General features: G+C 38.3%; 1 protein-coding gene and 1 pseudogene across 8 annotated transcripts in view; one reads left to right on the forward strand and one right to left on the reverse strand.

Annotated features, from left to right (window-relative positions):
• NRG1 (neuregulin 1) overlaps positions 1–19,981 on the forward strand; it is a 983,723-nt gene that overhangs the window by 801,720 nt on the left and 162,022 nt on the right. The gene's annotated exons all lie outside the window — the stretch shown is intronic.
• Positions 1,962–2,091, reverse strand: LOC138393834 (U2 spliceosomal RNA; annotated as a pseudogene).

Below are 19,981 nucleotides of genomic sequence, written 5' to 3' on the forward strand. Positions count from 1 at the left end.
AGCTAATCTGAATGAAATCCCTAAGAAGTGCTTTCTTTAATCCTTATTGTGTATGAAAAGAGAGTATAGTTGATATGTGAATATATGGGCAGTATGTATATAAACGTATACATGAGCTGTGTCATATTAAGTACTGGGAAAACCTGTGGTGGGAAAGGTAGGTGTGTTGCAAGGCCTGATGTTAACAGTGAACTTGTGATAGTCCTTATAAACATTTTTATAGACAATAAAAACAATAAAGACAGTGCTTCTAATTAAAGATGTAACAAGGACATGACATCTACATTTGAAACTAGTAACAATGGACGCTGGGCTTTATTATTAATTACTACTTAGCATTCCTTACTCACTAGCAATGTTTTAGGCTCTTAGTTCCTTTGCAGTTTGGGATGCTTGTAAATTCATTTTGCTCTGTTGTAAATAATGTGCATACAAGGATATTTTCAACACCACCCTGTCACCTAAGGTCTGGCCCTGTGTCCACATAGTTAATGCCATCGTGATTTTACATCTTCTTCCTGCTTGGGTCCTGTCTCTCCCGACCTCCTCAGCTCAGCCTTCATATACAAGCTCTAGATTTCTTTGCCCTCCAGTAAGCCAGCAGAGGCTGGGTTTTTTAATGCATGGATTCCTTTCGCTCGTATCATGCCTCAAGCTTTATTGCAAACACCTGCATTCCTCTTGCCATGATTTTTACTTCTTTTTTATTTCACAACTCTGGCTTCACCTTCTTCCCCTTGTTATTAATACCAATGAGAATGAATTGAGGAATTGCAATTCAAGTATACCTGAAGCCAAATTCTCAGAGTTACTCAAAAGGAATAGGAAGAAAAAAATTCCATGGTAAGACAACTCAGTACATAATCACGTATATGCAGTGACCAAATATGTTTATTTTATATTGCAGATGTACACAGATGGCCATAAAAATAGTCAGATACTAAGCTGGAATTCAGTCCCTAAACTCTGTGATTCCAGAACCTATCTAATTTTTATATGCATTTCATCACTAGCCCCTTTTCCTTTTATGTTCATTTTAATCTCCTATTTTTTTCTATTAATATATTCTTAAATTGCCTGTGTTTGAAAATTTGCCTCTCTTCTGACTTCTTACTCCAAGTGTTTCATTCCAGTCCGCATTTACTATTCTCATTTCCTGTTTTCAAAGAAACAGTTGCAACACATTGTAGAAATACCACACAAGGGGCACACTTCCCGTCTTTCTGAAATCTATTTTCCTCTACTTCTAAATGTTGTATTTTAGTGTTACGTACTTATCTTTTTCCTGCTAATTCCCTCACAAAAATTCAGCATAGTTTTGGAAACAAAGTAAATGATCTCAGAGCCCACACAGGAACAAATTAGACAAAATGTCACCCGTACAGCATAAGCAAGGTACAGAATAAAGTCCCTAAAATAGAGTTTAAAGACTCTTCTGATGTTGTTGCTGTACAGATTTATTAAGCCAAAACTTCATTCCTTCTAGAATAATTTCCTTCTAGAATTCATTGTCACAGTTCTGATCCCAATTTACATTTATATCTTTCCCCAGCCATCTTTGTTATACAGTAGTTAAAAATTGTTGACACTTACCTCTCAAATTTAAACAGAATAGAAGATTTTATAAATCGCTAATCCAGTAACAACAGCATTTCCCCCATTGGGTAGATGTGGTTGTTCAGATTCCGAGTGGGTGAGATGTTCCATGATTCTGTCTCTCATTTTACATCCTGTAGGCCTCATTTTCTCTCTCTGGTAACTGTCCTCACACAAGAAGTTTCTAGGTTTTGGGCAAATTTGTCCTCCTCCTTTTTCTAGGTAGGAAATCATCATCAAATAAAATTATACACACCAAATATATATCAAATAAAATATTAATTAAATTTGTAGCATTTATTTTCTAACTTTGAGGTTGATTTCTCACCATCCTTTTGTAATCTCTGTGTCCTACCCCTACCAGCAAATGTTTTTTTGCCTGACCCAGGTAATGCCAGCATTTATCGTAGGCATATCATAGCTCTCTCTGCTTATCTGTTAAACTGGTAAGAACAGACACTACACTTGATCTTGGCCAAAAGGCCGGGAAGTGATTGCCTTTGCTTATCTGTGGAGACCTAGTTCCTTTCACATTCACAGATAGTATTTTGAATATTCCATTCTGTATACCCAGTTCCTTCTCAAACCTCAAAATGCAGGTCCCACATGGATTATTTCCATTCCAATGTCTGTCTTTATGAAACCAGCCAATTCCAGTTGCTGGATGAAATCCTGCAGATGTTCTGTGCTGACTTACTGATGCGCTCAACAGGGATCTGCAAACATTTCTATAAGGAGCCAACCCTACAGCTGTAGCACAAAAGCAGCCATAGGCAATTTCTGAGAAAATGAGTGTCATTGTTCCAATAAAACTTTATTTACAAAAACAACTGGTGGACAGGATTTGGCTCGCAGGCCGTATCTGGCTGACCTCTGTTGTGTAGTATCCCTTGAAGAGTTAGTATCATACCAGTATCCCACCATAAAATATGTATCCTTGCCATTTGCTACAGCGATATTCTACTTTTCTTTACCTGGCATTGGTTATGTTCTCCAGTCAGTTTTATCTTTTCACTAGGAGTTTGTGTTTTCATTAGGCCTTAAGAGGCCTTTTATAAACTTACACAAATGTGTAGTTCTAAGAAATCCCAAATTCATTGGTTGATCAGATCACTGTGTAATCTTTATCATATACAGTTTATACTCCAAGTTTGCCATACATCTCCTACATTTATACGCAGAATTGCTGAACATTGAATTCTGTTCAAAATGCCAAGTTGTTGTGAGAGGATTAATTGTGCTTCCACCTGCAAGGCATGGAGTTCTCTGCTATCAGGGAAAACCCAATGGCTCGGGAAGAGAAGTGAACCCTAGACAGCTCTAAACAAAAACAGAGAGTAAAGCTGAATAGCAGATTATAAGTCCCCTTCCTTGCTCCCTAGGAATACTCCTCCTTCCTTCCAAGTCCAGCTTCTAATCCTTCCCCTGGTTTCACAGTTGGTCTTCGTCCTAGTGTCCATGCTGGGTGGACGTTCCTCTCTGGCATGGACGTCCACGATGGGCATTGCCAGGAGTCACGATGTCTGATTCTCTTCTGGCTACTTCCCCTTTTCCTAGGATGCATGTTTCAGCTTACTTCGTGTTCAATTGCCTTTGTGGTTGGCCTGCTTCTTCTTTCTCCTCTTTGTGGTTGCTTTATAGTTGACGAGTTTCTGGTTCATTGGCTCTGCTTCTTGCCTAATACTGTAGAAGTTCCTTTCCTGGAAGGGTTAGGGATGGGAATGGGGGTGGGGGTAGCAGTAGAATTAGCTGAACTTTGTAGTGGGCTGGAGATAGGGCATGAGTGCGTGAGAAAGTATTATTTTAGGTTTGCTCAACTGAATGGATGTTTGTGCTTTTTTTTGAGATCAGCAACATTGACAAAGATCTCAAAGGAGAGATCTGTACTGGAGATACTAATTTCTCCATGGGCATTAATGCTCATGGTTGTCTAGGAAAGAATATAAAGAGAGAAAATTTAGAGGTAGCATTCTTGTAAAGATTGAATGGTGACACCAAGGTAGGGCTTGAATCTCCTAATGAGGGTTAAACTTGGGTGGAAATGAGCAGTTCTTATACCTTTTATAGTTCTTAACAACCATTTTTTAGATCCAGCCATTTAAATCTGAGGACCTGGATATACTAATCTTAAAAGAAAGCAGAAATTTAAAGCTGTTTGGTTCTTTCTCTTACACACCTTTAAAGATTAGGGAAAAAGTATTTTTAAGCAACCTCCATACGAACTCTCTGAAATAAATGTGTTCCTGATGAATACAGTGTACTTTATTTTTAAAAATTTAATTTTACTTTATTTTTTAATTGACAAATAAAATTGTGTATATTTATGGTGTACAACATGATGTTTTGAAATATATATACATTGTGGAATGGCCAAATCAAGCTATTTAATATATGCTTCACCTTACACATGCATCATTTTTTTGTGGTGAGAACACTTAAAATCTACTTTCTTAAAAATGTTCAAATGATACAATGTACTTTAAAGCAATTGTTTAAATACTATGAAATTACTCTCTGTCCTTAGGTAGAGAAAAGTCTACCTCTCCTAACGCATAAAAATGGATGCAGGTGTCTAGGTCAGGGAAACTTTTTGAAATATTTCTTTTTTCATCATTTTCTCTCCCTTTTCTTTTTCCTGAAATTTTTTTTTTTTAAAACTTAGCACTGACTCTTTGCTATTATTCTGATTTTGAGGGGTCAAAATTTGAGCCTTTTAGGTAGGTAGGCATATTCTACTGATTATAGCCCCGATCATAGGAATCATGATTTATATCTGTCTCTTTCTAGGAGATTCTCAATGTCTTCAGAAGAGAAATTAAGAATTCATTATCTTTAATTTACCCAGGGCAATAAATTTTAAGCATTCAAAAAAAAAACCCCACATTTTTACTGGGAAGACTTCCTGGGGTGGGCACTAACCCTTTGTCGTGGGCTGCCATTGGAAAGAACTATCCGCAGCACAGTGTAATATTTTTGACCATGTTGTTCTCAGACCAACCATCTGTATCAGAATTATCTGGGATGCTCTTTGTTTAATAATTAAAATTATTTTATTATTAAAAAGACGTGGCCTATTGTACAGTTTTTGTGGTGGTTGAAAATATCTCATTTTTTTTCCTAATACTGTGTCATTTTACTTTATTTTTTTTAAATTTTAGAATATTATGGGGGTACAAACACTTTGGTTACATTATTGCATTTGCACTGCCCAAGTTGGAGCCACAAGCGTGGCCAACCCCCAGACATCATGCACCGTACCCATTAGGTGTGAATTTACCCGTCCCCTCTGGGATGCTTTTTAGAAGAGCAGATTCTTAGGTTTTTTCCCTGAACTACTGAATCAGAGTCTCTCGATGGGGTCTGTGATTATTTCCTGTTCATTTTAGTGAACTTGCCCAGGTGACATCTGTACAGCAAAAGGTTTGAAAACCTCTGACCTGGGGGAGGGGTTTGCCAAGCCACAGGTCTCTGTCCCACTACACGCATTCCTGCTGTAACTCCAGGTTTGCAAAACTCATTTTGCAACGTCACACTGAAAATAATGGGGCTTCTGGGAAAAATAGGGCTAAGTGAAGAGAGCTCAAAACTTACAGAACTGGAACTGGAACATCAACAAGAATCATGAATGATCCTCTTAAATGCTGTAGCACAGTTAATGTCTGACAGTATCTGTTTTCAACAACTTAGTTGAATCTTTTTACTCGTATACCTTGAGACTATTGCTTTTTTTTTTTTTTTTTTTTGCAGACTTTGGTCCTTGAGGGCATTCTCTTCTAGTGGAGATCAATATTAACTTCTTTATCCATCTTTTTTTTAAACTGGTACATACCATCGTTATATTAATAGCAGTCCTTACAAACCTGGGGAAAATATCTTTGCTGCTTCTCCATCTATACTGTTGGCTTCTCCAAATAGCTTAACATAATGGAAAATGTAGTAGTTCTTGAAGCCAGGAACCCAGCCACTACTTGGAGTAAGGAAGGCATGTCTATAGGACCATCAGCTCTTGAAGATTTTTTTTTTGTAAGATCCTCATATATCACGAAGACTGTATCTTTAATCAGAAGAAAAGGAGCTTGTCCCTTATTGCTTCAGATTGTTAATGTGCTGATATCATGCCCCTACTTAGGACCTACTTATTGACACAGGGTAGCAGAGCCACTATAGACCTTTTGCTTCCCCTTTGTGACTATTGTGATAAAATTCTTAGAGTCTGACTTCTCACGAGTACTTCCTGATGGTTAAATCAAAGAGGTCTGCTGCATTGCTGGTGGATTTTCTTCAGAGCACCAACACTCCAGTTGTTCAGGAATGGCCTTCATGACCTGTGCAGAGGCCTGGTCTGGCCTGGGTTCTTAAACATCACATTTCTGTAGCTTTTAACTTACTTCGGAATGATTTTCCCTGTGCAAATAGATCATTGTTCAGCAGAATTGCTGCACACGTTTGGCTCTGATCCACAATTTTTCCTTGTGATTTGCAAGCTATTTGAGGTGTGTCAACATTATGCAAGCAATAGCTTCTTTTAGAATTAGAGTTGAAACAGAAACTATGTCATAGAACTATGATGTCTAATTCCCCAGTGAGAGATTTCATTAGACACCAACCCAGAGGTGAAGGTAATATTAATCTGTAAAGCTTTCTTGTGAGGATTTTATTTAAATTTTTCTGTTTATTAAATTTCCTAGATGATAATATTTTTCACCAACCAAGAAAAAATACCGCTACTTAAATAGTAGTCACTAGACAAATAATTTGTTTTGCTTTTTTACCTAAACGACCAATATTTAAGTTTCAGTTCTTGAAACCCAAACATTTTGAAAGCCTTGGAAAATTTTGTAAAAGCCCTTTCTTCTCTCTCTCTTTTTGTTTAAATACTATAGCCACTGGGATACTAGTATTCATAAATCATGTTTAAATCTAAAAGTTAGGCCGGTGACTCTCTGCTTACAAATTCCTGAAATATAATGTAGGAGAAAGAGATGAATAGACTTACTCATGAGCTTAACAGCACTGAGAGATGGTCTGACGTTCATTTTATAGATGAGGAACTGAGGCCAGAGAGAGAGAATGGTTGCCTGGGTCACAGCTGGTTGGGGTACAGTCCCTGGGGTTGAACTTCAGTTCCCAACCTCTGTTGCTCAGCTTCTGTGGTCCCTTTTGTGTGGGGCTCTTTCTTGGACCCTGCAAAGGAGGGTATGGAGGTGAAGTGCTGCTGGCTAGTGATTCTACTTCACCTTGGTTCATCTGTTTTTATATACTAACGTGCTACGTATTATTTCATAAGATAGGAGTTCCGTAGTTGCTAATATTAGAAAATCAATACAATTGATTTCTGTTTGAGACTTGTATTAGTTTTCTATTGCTCCTGTAACAAATGTCCACAAACGTAGAAGCCTAAAGGAACACAGATTTATTATCCTATAACATATGTGTTAGAATTCCAAGGGGAGTGTCATTGGGCTAACATCAAGGTGTGTGGGGCCGGGCGCGGTGGCTCACGCCTGTAATCCTAGCACTCTGGGAGGCCGAGGCGGGTGGATCGCTCGAGGTCAGGAGTTCAAGACCAGCCTGAGCAAGAGTGAGATCCCGTCTCTACTAAAAATAGAAAGAAATTATATGGACAACTAAAATATATATATATATATATATACAAAAAAATTAGCTGGGCATGGTGGCGCATGCCTGTAGTCCCAGCTACTAGGGAGGCTGAGGCAGTAGGATCGCCTGAGCCCAGGAGTTTGAGGTTGCTGTGAGCTAGGCTGACGCCACGGCACTCACTCTAGTCCGGGCAACAGAGTGAGACTCTGTCTCAAAAAAAAAAAAAAAAAAAAGGTGTGTGGGCCGGGCTGCCGGGGCTCTCGGAGAGAATCCGTTTTCTTGCCTTTTGCAGCTTCCAGAGGCCATCTGGGTCAAGGCCTCCTTTCCTCTGACTTCAAAACCAACAATGTGACATCTCTGACTATTCTTTGCACCAAGGAAAGATGATCTGTTTTTAAGGAGTCACGTGATTAGATTGTGTGCACCTGCATAATACAGTCAGCACCCCCCCAACCCACAGCTGCAGATAGAGAGGCCTATTTGTAACCGACTCGAGCCTCCTTGGATTTTCGTATCCACAGGGGGTCCTGGAACCAGTCCCCTGCGATGACTGGGGGACCACTGTACAGCATAATCTCTCCATCTCAAGGTCCTCAACCTTAATCACATCTGCAAACCTCATACATGGGTAAGGTAACGTAGTCAGAGGTTCTGGGGCTTAGGATCTTTGGGGGCCCTTATTCTGTCTGCCCCAGGAATGAATGTCTTTTCATTGGTCTCAACCTCTAAGTAGGCAGTTACTTAAAAGCTTTATATTAATTTAGAAAGCTTCAAAAACTGTTAAAACTTCCCAAGGACTTAAGTGATGATGTGTAAGAATAGCGACCAACATTTGTTGAGTGCTTGCGAGGTGCCACACACCGACTGCCAAGTGCTTTAGCTGCAGTAGCTTATCTAATCCTTTTAACAGCCCTATGGGGTAGGTTCGATTACATTTTACATGTTAAGAAATGTTAAATGAGGCTTAGAGAATTTTAATAATTGACCCAAGGTCAAACCACTAGTATTATGGCAGAGTAGGATTTGAACCTGAGTTTGACTCAGGCTTTTAAAAAGGATAGTTCTATTTAGCCCTGAAGTGGTAAAATTGTAAAACAGTATAATGCAGTATTGAGAATATAATTTATGCAAAGAAATCCTACCTGATAAATAATTGTTTTTACTAAGAAAAATAAGTTGTTACTAGGAATAAATGTTTTCAAAATGACATAATACCGACTGAGCGGTGTTCACCTGATTAATATCATTTGGTTGTGGATAGATTTAGTGATCAATTGTCCAAGCCTCAATTTAAATAGAAAAGAAAGTTATGTTGCATGGCTAAGTGGAAAGGATGTAGCTACCTCGACAATTTTTAGTGCTGTCAGATTCTAAAGTTGAAAGATTTATTTCACAAGTCATATTATGGTCTAATTGATTAGTAGGTTTTCCTTCCACTCCTCCTTCACTAGGATATAAGCCCTAGGAGAACAGAGATCTTGTTTGTCCTATTCATGTCCATATGCCCAGTACTTAAAACAGTGGTGGCCATATAACTGATGCACAGTAATATTTGTTGAATGAATGGAAATTGAGAAATATCTAAGAAAATAAAGCCCGTTATCTATGTGAATGAAGCAGGATCTGGATACAAGTTGGATGCCAGAAGAAGGTCTTATAAGTCAGTATAAAATATGCTACTGTGTTTGGCTAAGAACAGACCATATAATCAGCTAATGTCATGTGAGTAACAAAGGTAGTGACAACCCTGATAAATTCAACGTGTTTTGACATAAATCCTGTGCATTAGAGACAGACTGGTGGCTCACTTGATATGGAGTATTTGAATTGCAGATTGACTTTGTTTATTCATTCTTCCCTTCAACAAACATTATTGAGCACTGTGCTAGTTACTAGGATAAAGAATACTTTAAAAGAAAAAGCTCTTGACTTCCTGGAGACTTTTGTCTACTGAGTGAAACAAATACCTATACAGATAAAATGCATTGCATTAAATGGAATAATAATGGTTTTATGGGAACACAGAAGAGGGATACTTATTCAAAAGATAGGCTGGGCTGGGTAGGTCACGCCTGTAATCCCAGCACTTCGGGAGGCCAAGGATAGAGGATCGCTTGAGGCCAGAAGTTCAAGACCAGCCTGGGCAACATAGTGAGACATTGTCCTACAAAAAGATTTTTAAAAATTAGCTGGGTATGGTGGTGTGCACCTGTAGTCCCAGCTATCTGGGAGGCTGAGGCAGGAGGATTGCTTGAGCCCAAGTGTTTGAGGTTGCAGTGAGCTATGATCATACCATTGCACTCTGGCTTGGGGGGAAATAATTTTAAATTTATTTTCAAATATAGGACAGAGAGTTCCCAAATACCTCTATCCAGCTCCCTTAATGTTACATAACCTTGTTATAGTGATCAAAACTAAGAAATTAACATTGGTACAATACTATTAGCTAAACTACAGACCTCATTCGGATTTCACCATTCTGAATACCCCTTTTAGTGCTGAAATGAGATAATGTACGAAAGTGCTTTGTAAACAGTGGGCTAAATAGTGGTATAAGCAATGTCATCTGGGTGAGCCCAGGGTGGGTCACCAATGGTGACAGTTGCATTCTCTGAAAGCAGCTTTAAAAAACCATGAGTCCTCTATGTTGTAGCTTCCTTTAGTGACACGATCAGTTCCATCCATGATTTAATTAATTCCTTACGGATCTGCTGTTAAAAGGAAAAAAGCTCTAATTGAGGTAGTGTTCATCGTGTGCTGACAGCATCCTACTCAGATACAGTTCCTTGATTCTCTCACTCCATTCTGTGTATGGCAAACCCACCTTCCAAATGAGAAGGAGGCTCACATAGGTAAAGGATTTGATTAAGCCACGCAGCGTTAGGTGGGAAAACTGGAATTGGTACCTGGGCCTGCCTAACCCCAAAGCCCATGTTTTTCTGCCATATGCTGGTTTCTGAGTCATTTTCCTGTACAGCCTCCCAGAATAAGCATTTTCCAAGTTATGCTTCTTATTGTGCAAAACTTCATTTCCTTTTTTATTCTAAAACTACTTGCTTCATGCTTCAGGGGGTTTCCATGAATTGCGGTATTCTGTGATTCTCAAAGCATGCTTTTGCTCTTTGTAAGATTCACAGCTTTAAAAACCCATCGCTTTCTTTCTTGGCCTTCCTTTTGTCAGTCTTTAGGCTTCTATAGTGTTTATTTAGTCTCTTCCTTTCTATTGGCCGCCCTTCCCTTTGAACATTTTTGTGACTCTTGACAGTTTCTGGCTGCTTTTTAAAAATTAAAAAAATTGGGCCTTTTTGGTCCCAAGGAATGACCAAAGCTATATCCATTATTTCAGGTGTTCATTATGTAATTTTGTGCCATCTGGATTTATATAATCTAATCTTTTCTGGCTTTTTCAGACATTTCTAGTTAATGGCAGTTAAATCAGCATTAATAATAATAGTTAATTTTTAAAAATATGCAAAATGCTTTTATTAACTTTTACTAGATTTTCACAACTGTATTGAAATAAGTCCGGCAGGTGCTATTTCTCCTCTTGTTTATGCACGAGACTGTTGAGGTTCAGAGTAATTTTGTGACTGTTCAGTGTCACACACACTAGACAAGTACTTAACTCATGTTTCCTACTCTCCATTCTTATTGTTGATAGAGACCACCAAGCTTGAGACAGAACTGCAGGATATCCTGTGTACAGTTTACTAATTTAAATTCATGGACTATAAATTATTAGCCAATAATCTAATTAACCTTCTTTCTAAATTAAAAAAAAACACCAAAGATATTTCTGGTGGAGTGCTAGTGTCCTTAGGGAGGAATAAAAACTACATGTGAATTTGCTAAGTAAGCTTCATTTTGGCTTCTCATGTGTAACCTTTGTGTTGAGAAAATTTTACTGCAATCTAGGAACCAGTGGATTTTCTCAGAATGTATAGGAAGCAGTCCACTTTCACTTTCAAAAGATTCTTTAATGAATTTGGGTTTTATGTAAAGTAGAGGAAACAAATTTTCTTTCTCATTGTGAGCATGTGTGTGTGTGTTGCCTGAAACCAAACAACATTGACTCTAATCGTACAATTTGACTTTGGAGGACCGTATGGGAAAATGTAGCAGCCTAGGACTTATGTTGTATTGGCCACAGAATTAGATTATGTGAGATGATTAATAATGTAGCACACATTTTCTCACCATCAACGATCTGTTTCATTTGACTCTGGTCATTTTCCACCTGTTCAGCAAGTTCATCTCGCCGGGAACCGTAAGGTATGAAATGTGCCTTCCCTGGTCTTTCCCGTGGGGTAGGAGCGGACCTGCTTCATAATGCAAAGATTCTTAGAACTTTAAAGATCCTCAGAAAGTCACACTTGGACCCTACAGCATTGGGTACTTAAAACTGAAGTAAACAGAGCAGAGAGAAGTTTAAAAGAAATCTCCTTTTAATCCTGGCGTGTCCATTTTACTGTCCTTCCAGTGAATTAGTTATCTGTGGGCAAAAAGGAAGAATCACAAGGCCATGACTAGTGGGAAAATAGACCAGCCTAACAAAGAAACAGATTCCAGAGGTCCTGAAAGGTCACCTTTATTTCATAATTAGCTCTACTAAAATTTTTCCTTCACAGAAGGAGTAAGTTTTCAATGGCTGTGTGAAAAATAGATCGTGGGGAATAATATTCGCAGATCATTCAAGGACTTTGTTCTTTTATTTGCATTGCTTAAAAGTCTTCACATGGTTGTCATGGTTTCAAACTCACTGTAATCAAGTGCTAACTCATCTTACCTGGAGATTTATTTGGTTTAGACCATGTAAATAAATTCCTCCTTTCAAATGAAAAACGACAATTTTAGTGACATCAGTTAGTTCAATGTCATCCAGTCTAAACAAAGAAAAAATGATTATAAAGACAAATGTAATTCCAGCTACTCTGGAGGCTGAGGTGGGAGGATCATTTGAGCCCAGGAGTTCAAGACTAGCCTGGGCAACATTGGGGGACCCCTTCTGTAAATACATAAAATAAAGACAAATATTAACACCTCAAAGTCATGTTAATGTGCTAAATTTACTTAGGCAATAAACAAATCAGAACAGGAAAAAAAATGACAATAAGAAAATAAGTAAACATATCAAATTTTCAGTAACTGGCTATTTCTCAGTTTCTTTGTGTAATTGACACGTTGGAGATGAATGTGGCAGATATAACACATAAGAAAATAAACTGCTTTGTGACAACAGAAAAGATCAAATTTATAAGCTTTTGCCAAATGAAATTTGCTACATCAGTTAGGTAAAATTATACTGGACTCAAGCCACGAGTTGATGTCCTTAAAGGAAGCTTGCTGGACATCTTCTTTCTGTCTGTGAGTGAGATGTTCTTATAATTGGGGGCAGCTGTGGTGACAGCCTTAATTAGGCAGGCCTGTCGCACACTTACCTCCCAGCTGCAGGCCTCCGAGCTGTGATTTACTCCGGCATTCATCGTCACGGCATATCGCCTTTACACCTTGAAAGAACAACATTAATCCGATCAGACACTTTTGTTGCTGGATCCTCACATGGGGGTTATCACATTTCAGTGAACACAAGAGTGAGATACAGCACTGTTCACCCATGTGGCATTTGGCATACGGTGGATAGACAAACCACATAGTTCAAAAGATTTTTTTTTTTTTTTGTATAATGCCAATTGCAAGTATTCTGTCTTGTTTTATTTCCCCGTAAATCATCAGAGTAGCTGAGAAAATTCAGCAATTTTGCATATCTTCTTTCTCTTCCACACTTGTCGCACTTGGAATGGGTGCAGAAATAATCTGTCATGTAGTGTATCCCGGGTTTTGTCAGGAAAATGCAGCCACTATTGATATATCAATAAATTAAATCTTTAGCACATTTAAACTATAAAAATGCAAAGGATAGCAAAGAATTCAGTTTATTGTCTAGCAGTTAACAGTAAGCGTTCTGGAGTCAGATTTCCTGGGTTCAGATACTTGCTGTAGCATGTACTTGCTGTGTGATGGTGGGCAGGTTACTTTATCTCTCTGTTTTTTGTTTCTTCATCTGTAGATTGGGAATAATGATAGTAATACATAGCTCCTGGAGTTGTTATATTAATAAAACTTAAAAGAGTTAATGAGCATAAAGTTCTTTTTGTTTTTGGAGATGGAGTCTCACTGTGCCTGGGCTAGAGTGCTGTGGCATCAGCCTGGCTCACAGCAACCTCAAACTCCTGGGCTTAGGCCTGAGTAGCTGGGACTGCAGGCATGTGCCACCATGCCCGGCTAATTTTTTCTATATATTTTTAGTTGTCCAGCTAATTTCTTTCTATTTTTAGTAGAGACAGGGTCTTGTGCTTGCTGAGGCTGGTCTCGAACTCCTGAGCTCAAACCATTCACCCGGATGAGTAATTGATGTAATTGCATTGACTCTTTTGATTGCTTTGGATAGTATGGAAATTTTAACAATATTGATTCTTCCAATCCACGAGCATGAAATATCTTTCCATTTTTATGTGTCCTTTTCAACTTCTTTCATCAGAGTTTTATAGTTTTCATTGTAGAGATGTTTTACTTGTTTGGTTAAGGTTTTTCCTAGGTATTTTATTTGTAGCTATTGTAAATGGAATCATTTTCTTGGTTTCTTTTTCAGATTGTTTGCTTTTGGCATATAGAAATGCTACTGAGTTGTGTATATTGATTTTGTATCCTGCAACTTTACTGAATTTATCAGTCTAATAGTTTTTTGTGGAGTCTTCAGCTTTTCCTAAATACAAGATCATATCATCTGCAAACTAGGATAATTTGACTTCTTCCTTTCTGACTTGCATGTTCTTTATTTCTTTCCTCTCCTCTGATTGCTCTAGCTACAACTTCCAGTACTATGTTGGATAACAGTGGTGAAAATGGGCATCCTTGTTTTGTTGCAGATCTTAGAGGAAAGGCTTCCTGTTTTTTCCCATTCAGTATAATACTTGCTGCCTCACACTTATACTTACAACAAACACCCGAAATCCTACTTTGTATTAGGCCCCTGAGATCCTGTATGTCATCCATTGCATAAATTCAGAAATTTGGGTGCTTGAATATAGTGCCAATCAAAATGGACACACACACACACACACACACACACAACAACAACAGCCACCTAAGCCTCCAAATAGGGACTGTGACCACCTACTGTGTTTACCCTAATTTTTAAAAATATCTTTGTAGCCATTGTAACTCATTCTCATTTGATTTGGTAGGGATAAATTCCTTAAGTGGACTTCCATTTGTACATGTGCTTTTTAAATGCAGCCTGTTGGGTATGGTATTCACATGTAGAATACCGTTAGTCATTTTCTATGTCCTCAGTGTAAGTATGCTATTTTACTGGGTTGATTGTGGCTTATACCCTCAAATCAAACATTGTAAAGAATCATACTGCTTTTCAGTTGACTTCAAGCAATTAACTATGAGAACTGAAATTTTGAGGATATCCATGTGTAAAACCCCCCACCAGAGAAAACTAATATGATTAGGAAATCTAAGTTAGCACTTGTAGGAAGCCAACTTTGACTGTAGGGACACCACGATTGTGATTATTAGAAGTAAAATGGTGAAATATTGCCTCCAACTTATAATGACATATTCCAGACATGCGGTGTGAGGATCATTCAGTATGTTCATAAAGGGATTATTCAGTAGTGCATATACACATTCTCGCACTGCGTAATAAGTTGGAAATGAAATTCTAAAATCCTATTTCCAGTGTCCAGCCATCTCAACCCCATTTTGAGGCATAGTCCCAGTGTGTTTACTGGTTAGGCTTAGTTTGCTGCCAGTGATATATAGGAGTTTGAGAATATTTTATAATAAAATGCTGAATTGCATAGTGACTTTTCTTTCCACTGAAAACACCTACATGTTGACCCCATTCTCAACATGTCCTTGCTGCAAATGCCCCATCCATGGCAGCCCCATTTCGGCTCACAGGGAACGGTGGTGAAGGAGCAACAGGAACATTATATCTGAAGCCTGATTCAGCTGGAGCTCAGGGCAGGGTGAGCGCAGCGTCACCACGTGTGGCAGCCAACGGTGACCTTGCTGGGTGATTCTTAATATAACTCAGCATCCCCGGCTGCATCCGTAGCAGGGGATTAAAACCTGCGTGTGTGCTGAGATGCCATTGCCGCTAGAATCTGCTGCCTTTTTACACAGCTCTATTTCCACATTTTAATCTGATAAGACCAATTTTCCCTTTGACAGCCAAATTTGTGAGTGCAGCTCAGAAGACAAGACCAGATGGCAGAGCCTAAACTTTATCCACTCTGTGCAGGGTCACGATCATCTTCGGGAGATAGAACAGTGAGGGAGAAATATGATCAGGGAAGGAGTTCTGGAGACTCTCTGCAGTAATTTATCTACCTCTAACAGGACTGCTAACTAAAGGACATCCTGCATAGAGGACTGATTAATGGTATTCGTGCGGCTTCCATTAACTTACATAATTGTCAATCACCACTTGTCACGGAGGGGTCTGCACGTGCGCGGTGGTGGGCTTTTTAAAGCTTTTAGACAGGGAAAAACTTCACCGGGATCACAGCTGAAAGCTCACTGTTATTTCATAATATTTTGCAGGTTTCCTGTTTAATTTGTTCAATGTGTTGAGGCTCTTCAGATTAACTGCATAAACATGGAGAGTAATGGCATGAGCTGACTCTTGCATTGTCAGATCCTTCAGAGACCAGAAATAACAACTTACCTGGTGTCACACGCTATCAACACAGCTCTGCGGCTTACACATGCTTAGAATTTGTTTCCTGTTCTTAACGATGCGGTATAATATTTGATATAGCAGCACTGATTATATATGAAAAATAAGGGCACAATAGGTGCCCTTGATGATTAAAATAAGAGGATTGCTTAGATGAGTGGTTTCTTTATTTGCAAATTCATTTTGCCTTTATCACAAGTATTTATTCACTCATTAAACAGTTGGAATAAATGAACATCTTGCCTTAGGTTTTTGTGTGGTTAGAATGTAAAATTAGTATTTTTGGATTGCCACTGCAGCTTTGTTCTACATTATGTGACATATCAAATACAAAAAGTAGAAGCACCAAAGTAGACTCTTTAAGTCTGTCTAGTAGACCTGTTTGCATTGAGTTAGAGTCAGAAGAGTATGTGTTTGTGATTTATAAAACTCTTCAAAACACTTAAAGCCTGTAAAAAGAAGTTTTAAAAGGAAGAGCCTGTAAAGTGTGTGGCATTGCTCTGAGGGTTTTTGCATTTCTATTTTAACAGGCTATTTTTTTTTTTTTTGCACTTGACTGTCTGCCTCTGTTGATGCATTCCTAAGGGTGTGGATATGTTCAGATTAATGTCAAGCAAGTTTGAAATAGATTTAGGCAGAGACTGCTTAAAACTTGCTCTATGATTAAATTGTTTCAGGGTGTGGAACTACTGCCTCTAGAAACACATTGAAAGCTAAAATTAGGAACTGCGGCCGACCAAATACAATTTAATCATGCTTAAGATTCTCAGAACACCTCCTGCACTTGAAGCATTAACGTAGCCTTCGGCTTGCCTTCAACCAATTCTTAATTAACAGACCTTTTAGATAAGAATTGAAGGCAAGTAAAAAATTTTTTGCAGTTTTTAAATTCAAGTACTCATTTAAAAAAATTGACCCCAAGTTTAGATACTATCCTTGACCTTATAAAGTATTAATAATACCTGGGTATTAGTAAGTATTTGTTGGGTTTTCTCAATGAAATAAGTGAGGTTATTTCATGTGAGTAAACCATATGTCTGAGAGACATGTGTATGTTTAAAATGTATTCCATTAACGTATAGCTATTTTTATAACCTTGGACAGAAGAAAATTTACTCTATTGAAAATTATCTCATATGGACAGATGAGAAAAATCATACCAATCATGCAAGTTTAAACATTAATTTGTTTTTTTTTTAGGAAGAATCTGTGAAATATTCAGGGATATTCCAGTAGTGCGTATATATAAGAAGACAAAGCGTTTACACTATTGCCAAGTCTACTGGGCACTTTAATTTGGGCCCTGCGAAGCGTGAGTGAGGAACTTTGGTACTAGAAGGTACCACTGGCAGCAGAACACTCAGATCAAAGATGGAGTTGGGTGGCTCTGTTAGTGGTGTATGGGTTTGTTTCTCCATTTAGGCTTTGGAGGATTTTGAGTTAACTCCTTAAAAGAGCTATTCTCATGTTATAGAAGTTACCCCTGAATGACGCAGCAGGGACATTATTACAAGTGGACTTTTAGGGATGCAAAGTCAGAGTGGCACTTCCGATAGGTTTGAAACTATGCGCAAGAGAGAGAAACTTAGGGTAGTCAGTAGGAGGTGTACCTGAGCCCCAAACTGCAAGAAATGTTCATACATCAGGGTCGGCTTAAGGAGTGGATGTTTTAGGTGAGAATGCAGATCATCTCTTAAGGCAAAGGACGTACTGGGCTCAGCATATGAATCCCCAACCGGAAGGATAGATGTTGACCTGCCCCAAGAGGGATTGGTTTCCTTCCACTGAAAGACCTGGTGGGATTGCAGCCCTAAAGTCACAGCTGTGAGGTTGAACCATATGAGGATTTCGGTGCAGTGTCACTTACAGAGTTTAAATGGCTTAAATTATCAATTAATTTTAAGTTATAAATTACTAACTCGAATATTTGCAAGAGTTTCCTTCATGACTGCCAACTTAACTAAGACTTTAAAAGCATTTAATGAAACCTGGATCTTTTATTTAAGGACAGAAAGGCCAGACAAGAAAGGCAGAAAAACAAAGAGAAACCAGGGCTGCTTTTTTTATCTTCTCTTTGGATGTGTTTGTATGTATATGTATGACTGTATTTCCTATTTGCTAAATCATCTGAGGTTTAGTCGAAGACGTTGTGACATTTCACTCCTAAATACTTCAGCGGGTCCCTCCTAAGAACAAGGAGATTTTTCTGCATCACCACAGTGCATGATCATACTTGAGAAATTTAATTTTGATATAATATTTTTATTCAGATTTCCCCAGTAGCCCCAATAATGTCCTTGATAGCTGTCATTCCCAGTCAGTAGCTACACACTTAGTCGCCGTGTGTCTTTGACCTCCTTTGATCTAGATCACATTCATGGTCTTCTTCCGTCATTCATGATATTTACATTTTTAAAGCCTAGACCAGTTGTTTTGTAGACTGTCACTCAATTCAAATTCATCTGATGTTTCTTCATGTTTGAATTCAAGATTCTTAATAAAGAAATAAGAAATAAATGAAGAGAGAAGGGTAAGCAGAGGGGTGTGAGAGAGAGAGAGAGAGAGATAGAAGAAAAGAGAGAATGAGAAAAAAGAGGGAAAAAGAGGTACAAACTGATTTCATGATAAAATGTTTACCCAAAGTGAAGGAAACAGTCCAGTGGATTTATGTTCAGACTATACTGATAAACAAACGTGTGGAGTGGTCAGTGAGGGAACATGGTGTTGCGGAGTTATGGGTATCTGAAATACAGTTGACCCTTGGACAATGCAGGGATTAGGGGTGCCAACCCCCCCCCCACAGTTGAAAAATCCATGTATAACTTTTAACTTTCCAAAAACTTAACTGTAATACTAATAGCTTACTGTTGACCATTCGAAATCTCACAGATAACATAAACAGTTGATTAACACATTCTGTATGTATATGTGTTACATACTGAATTCTTACAACGAAAAGAAAATGTTATTAAGAAACTCATAAGAAAGAGAAAATATATTTGCTATTCAGTAAGTGGAAGTGGATCATCATAAAATCCTTCATCCTCACCATCTTCACATTGAGTAGGTGAGGAAGAGGAGGGGTGGGTCTTGCTGTCTCATGGGTGGGAGAGGTGGAAGAAAATCTGCATATAAATGGATCAGTGCACTTCAAACCCATGTTGTACAAGTGTCATCTGTACTGTATTTAGGGCATTTCGTTTAGAGGCGAGGGACTAAACCTTGAGAGTTTTGGTTATGTTCCAAGTTAAACGTAAGATCCACTGGGGGGAAACATTGCAACTAGTTCTTTTAGTTTATGCATAAAATAATGAGGCAGTTTATTTTTTTTAACATATGTAAACCAGTTTCTTTGGTGCCATTTAGTCCCAGAAGATTTGTTTCTTTAAAACCCTTCTCCAGACTCAACAAAATTAAAAACGATCTTAAGGAGTTAATGGAAATATATAGACACTGTGCCAGATAGATGAGAATTTAACTTGTTTTTAAAAAACTCCAAAACAGAGATTCCTGAACCACATCTTAAAAAGACATCTACGAAAGCTGTTCCGAAAGTAAATCTTATTTTTAAACTGTCTAAAAAAAAAAAAAAAAAGAAAGAACCAGATGTAATCATCAGGTATCAAAGGCTAAGAACAGCTGAAATAGGTTTTCTTACTTGCTGATGCGTCTCCATCTCATCTTCCAGGTGCCAAATAAATAAAAGCCAGGGTGTGTAATTGTAGGAGGATTGCTAAGAAGTCACAACGTTCAAATGGTTTTGGCTGTAATTTGTTGGAACCTTCATATGCTCATTCCTGGCATTTTTGGGATTTACTTGGTGAGGGCAGAGTTGTAGAAAAACAGATGGAGAACGCTGAGTAGGAAAGATACTCCAGTTTCTGTCCATGTGTTAGGTGGTCCCCATTGCTGTCATTGGAGTCTAGGTTGGTCTTCTTCCTCAGTGAGTAATTAGGCACTGAATCAGGGAGGGACAGTCTCATTTCCCCAGGTTTACTTTTTGGGATTTCCTCCTAATCCCTGAACTGA

The sequence above is a fragment of the Eulemur rufifrons genome, chromosome 12 (genome assembly GCF_041146395.1).
Source record: "Eulemur rufifrons isolate Redbay chromosome 12, OSU_ERuf_1, whole genome shotgun sequence".
Lineage (NCBI taxonomy): Eukaryota > Metazoa > Chordata > Mammalia > Primates > Lemuridae > Eulemur > Eulemur rufifrons.